Source organism: Pyxicephalus adspersus, chromosome 2 (genome assembly GCF_032062135.1).
Source record: "Pyxicephalus adspersus chromosome 2, UCB_Pads_2.0, whole genome shotgun sequence".
NCBI lineage: Eukaryota > Metazoa > Chordata > Amphibia > Anura > Pyxicephalidae > Pyxicephalus > Pyxicephalus adspersus.
Genome location: NC_092859.1, coordinates 1,711 through 7,189, shown reverse-complemented (window position 1 = coordinate 7,189; position 5,479 = coordinate 1,711).

Sequence of the window (5,479 nt, the reverse complement as noted above, 5' to 3'; positions counted from 1 at the left end):
TCCCTAAACTGATTTTTAAGGATCCTCCATCTTCCATCTATATTGTCATTGGTTCCAACATGGACCAAGATAGCTGGGTCCTGTCCAGCCCCTCCCAGTAATTTGTCCACTCGGTCCACCACATGCCAAACCCTGGCACCAGGGAGACGGCAAACCATTCAGTTGAAGGAATCCAGGCGACAAACTATTCTATCAGTTCTCCTGATGATAGAATCCCCTATGACTACCAATTGTCATTGCCTTCCTCCGTTTCCCTCCCCGCCGCTACTAGATGTGCTGCTCTCCCGGCTGTTAGGGGTAGCAGTGACAGCTAGAGTTGCCAGTGAGCAGGAGACCCCTCTCAAGGTGATCCAGTGTTTTCAGTGTTGCAATGAGCTTCTCCAGCTCCCCAATGCGAGATACCAGAAAGGCGACTTGCTCACATCTGTCACAGCAGTATTCACCTAGGAGCTGTTGCTCCATTTGTGCATACATGTGACAGACTGTCATACTTACCCCCAATTTTCCTTTCCTGGCAACTCCTCCTGATAGTGCATCTATGGGTCAATTTTTGACCCCCCCAGGACCACCTATCTTAGTTAAAAATGCCTTACCTGGTTTCCGTAAGCAGGCCTTACGACAGGAACAAAATAGAAAGGGTGGGAACTGTGCTGTCAGGAGGGGTTGCCAGGAAAGGAAAATTATAGGTAGGTATGACAACCATCTTCCCTTTTCCTGGAGTTTCTCCAGTCAGGCCACCTATGGAACGTAGCAAGAATAAAAGAAATTATTAAAAAATTATTCAGATTCGCTTTATGGGATTTGTTTTTCCTTTTATCAAATTTCAAACAACATTAACTAGAATCAGAAAATAGCATCAGATTTCAATTCAAGCATAAACATGCCTGCAGGTTAACCTGTTAGTCTACTTTATTTCCTTAATGTTTCTTCAATGCTAAATGTAATATAGAGGAACCAAAAGTAGTATCTGTGTCTGAGATGACATTTATATACCTAAACTTATAAAAGAAATGGTGGAGCTCAGCTATGGGGAGAGATTAGCAGAACTGAAGAGATGTATAGGGGGGATAAATTTAAGGCCTTATTTTATCAACCAAATTCGCATACGCTCGCCGTGCGTAAAAACACACCAGTCGTCAAGTTCTATTACTGCGAGTGGGGCCTGGGGCCTAGTGAACTCGCTTGCCGGTTTCCTGCTAAAATGAGCAAAGATTTTGAATACGGCAATTAAGGCGAATAATTTTCAGCTGCGGGATTCAGAAGGAGATGTTAAACTCAATGGTGAGGTGATAGCAATTGATTAGCGCACACCTGCGCCCTTTTCTGTGCACATCTCCAGTCCATTTTACAGGTCAGTTTGAATCCTTATGCTTGATGTTTTTTTTGTGTAAGTGTTACTTTTTTATGTTACATTCTACTCAATCACAAACTTGCTTCATTTATAGTTACATTTGTTGCACTTCTTGTTACTTTTTCTTTTGGTTGCAACACTGCAAACTAATTTCTATCAAGCTGGATATATACTTAGTGGCACTTTCAAATCTGTCATCACACAATAGTATGAGTGTAAAAAAATATATGAACAAACATTTGTGACCTGATTAAAATTTAATTCTAGTTTGACTTTAGAGAAATCAAATATTTTAGTAAAGGATTTTAGGCAAACATGTTATAATACATGTATTATTAAGGAACATTTAGTGATTTCACTTGTGTGTGTATATCAAAATACATTTAAATGTATTATATGTACTATTTTATCTGGATTGTTTTTTTTTTTTGGGGGGGGGGGGGTTAATTAAGTAAGTTTGCTTGGATGTTATGCATTGATGTGACTTTGTAATCCTCATGATTGTTAGCTTCATCTGTTGCTGCAATGTATTTGTGCTTGGTTTGTAATGCCAGTTTCTGTTGTTTAGCAATTCTTCAGCAATGTTTTGTTGATTTTTTTTCCACAAATATTGAGTACAAATATCTGCATGGTTTCCACACCAAACTTCTACTTGTCCCCCTTGTTGCCTTTTTCCCATTCTCAAAGTCCCATTGTCCCATTGTCCTATTGGTATTTGAATGTATTATGTAAACAATCCTTTAATGAATAAATTGTCACGGTTTTTATTTCTTTGTTTTTTTTTTTGTTTTAGTTTTCTTAGTCCGACGTTTGCACTGATGTTGATTTGCTGCCACACAACTCCTGTGTTCATTTGTAGTAGTGTTATAGGTTTGTTGTCATTGTGCTGTGCTGCCTGATCTTAGCACTATTGTATACAAACACACTTCCACTTGCTGTACAAACTGGTTGTCAATTAGTTGTCCAGCTGAGTTGCATACACATTCTAACACACCTGATGGTGATGGAAGGAGGTCCAGGTCCAGATCCAGGTTGCCAAGCACAACATCAAACCACAATGATTGCCAAGCTCACAAGCAGTGTCTTGCACTCTTAGAAATGAACGGATGTTCTGTTGTTGCTCCACTTAATTTTGCTTATTAAATACCAAATTGTATGCATTATTTAGGTGTTTACATAAAACAAATAGTACTAGTATCTAAAACTTGCAGGGACAAATACACTTTGTGCTGGGGATCGCAGTGGAACTGCAGATAAACTCTCAATGGAGTTTCTCTATTGAGATTTCATCTGCAGTTCCACTGCGATCCCCAGGCACTAGAGGTTAATTAACGTCTAGTGCCCCGGGATCGCAGTGGATTCTCAGGGCTGCATTCAGTCTTGCAGCCCTGGGAATCCTGTGTGCTATCCTCGGCACTGGAGGTTAAATAGGGACAAGTCTCCCCATTCAAAACCTCTATGGCCCTCTGATTGGCTGAGGAAAGCTTTCCCCAGCAAATCCCATGTGTGATCCTGTGTGCGATCCCCGGCACTGGAGGGTAAATAAGGACAAGTCTCCCCATTCAAAACCTCTAGTGCCCTCTGATTGGCTGAGGAAAGCTCACAGAGGATTCCCAGGGCTGCAAGACTGAATGCAGCCCTGAGAATCCACTGGTTAATAAAGCGTAATAGGTTAATAAACCTCTAGTGCCCGGGGATCGCAGCGGAACTACAGATGAACTCCCAATAGAGAAGCTCCTGCAATCTTTTTTTTTTTTTTTAATTCGATTTCAATTTGAAGCATGTTAAGCAATATGCCTAAAAAGATCCTCTTTGCATATTTTTTCCTATAATTTCTCTTTTATATGTGTATGAACACACATAAATGCATACATATATATATATATATATATATATATATATGCATGTATGTACATACATAAGTGCACATGAAGCAAAACAAACAATATACACATAAAAAGAAAAACTTACCGGAATGACGATCCTTCTCTGGAAAATTTTTCAACTGATAGAACACGCCCACAAGAGTGAACTGAGGGATTCCCTGAGTCCAGTGTCAGTGCGGGCTCCGTGCAGAGCACGTTCTTGGAATCAGAGTGGGTGTGGTCAGTGCGGGTCCTGCACAGCTTACGCCCACTATAATGACATAGGGGATTCCCTGTGCACACATGGGGACTCCTGTCCTGCCAATTATGCCCGACGAGTAGGGCACCGATAATTGCAAGGTGGTTGATCAACTCAAACTCAACTCACTCACTGAAATATAAAATAGCTTTTTTGTACGCGTGTGTTTTATACTGTGGTCAACAGTGCTGGTGGGCCGCATATTATTGATTTTATGACAGAGGCTGAGGGCCAGTGGAAATCTGAACACGGGCCGCAATTGGCCCCTGGGCCGGACTTTAGACTTGCCTGACTTACAGCAAATCTCCCCATTGTTCTTTAACACCTAGTTCATCATTCTATAACACCTTGAGGTTACAGTAACACTAAAACACCATAAGCAATGCCAAAGCTTCACCCTCTGACAGTAGTCATAGATATATAACAGTCTCTCTTATCTCCCTATAACATGCCCAACCATTGCAATTAATCAATTCTAAGCTATTATTGCCTTAGGCTGGGTCTACACTGACGTTTTTATAAATGCATGGAAACGTTCCTATTGCGTTTATTTGCGTTTTTATGCACTTTTATTGGCATTTTAAAGCTTGCCTTTTCCCACTTTTTTGCGCGTTTTCAACACATTTGCATTTTAACTCCATAAAACCACGGGAAAGTGGGGGAAAACGTCCCATTGAAGTCAGTAGAAGCGTTTACCGTGTTTTCCCACGTTTTTCAGTGTTTTCCAGCTTTAACCCAGCGTATAAATTTTTAAAATGTTGCAAGCAAGTGTGCGTAAGCTCGCTGCGCATATGAGATTTATTGAGCCAATTGTGCTGTTTTTAGCCTTTCAAATAAATCATAGAAGGGAACTGCTTAAAAACAAGCATAAATGACATTTTAAATTGTAGGTCCTGGGACATTGTAAAGGAAATTACATAAAAACAAACCCCAAAAAACAAACTACACAATTTTTCAAAAAACGTTATTCAAAATAAACCTATTTGCTAAAAGGTCACTTTAAAACATAGAGACCACACAGACACTACTAAATTTACATGACAAAATAAAAAAAACACATGTAATCCCACACTTTCATATAAAGCCAAATTAGTTCAAAAATGGCCCAACAAATATTGCATTCCAAAAATACTTATCAAACCAATATGCAATTTTGACCTATCAAGGGTGGAAACTGGATTAGAAAATATTTATGATGGACAAACATATAAAGGTGGTAATATAGACATAATATTGAAATGAAAAAATATGGCCACAAACGCAATAACATAGCATTAACACTAACATTGACTTCTTAACTGCAAAATGGATAGTGAAACATTTAAAGTTTAAAAAAACAAAAGCAGCTATTGTGCTAAATGGTAAGCAAAATATCAAATGCAGCAACATGGATTGGGCTAACAAACAAAACAACAGCCCCTCCTTGCAAAAAAAACAAAACAAAATGTAGACAAAGAAATAAGTTAGACAACATTCTTATATATACTCCTTATTATGTGCATAGGTACTAAATATTAACATGCAATTTGGCGTGCGCAGACTGTGAAATTTGGCTGTTGGTTTTTTCAGTTTGACATTCTATAACTATTTATTGATCTGATACTTTAGATTTGTACACCAGTAAACAGCTATTCAGGAAAAAAAAAAGTAGAGGAGGATTTAATGGTAAAGGATTTTTTTTAATACGTGTGTGTTTATGGTTTATTTTGTACAGATTATGCCACACTGACAGGATGATTCCTAAAGCTGCATTCATTCATAGGCACCGCTGCAGGACTACTGACAGTGTGGGATCCACAGGCACTAGGGGTTACATGAGTACAAGTCACCCTATTCAGCTTTAGTGCTCCGTGATTGGCTGAGCAAAGTGGATACCTGATGATGCTTGAGCTGTCATCAGGGTTACCCCTGTTCATCCATTCATCAACATATATATATATATATATATAATTATATATGAATACATAGAATTATAGATTAAAATATGAAAATACATATATATTT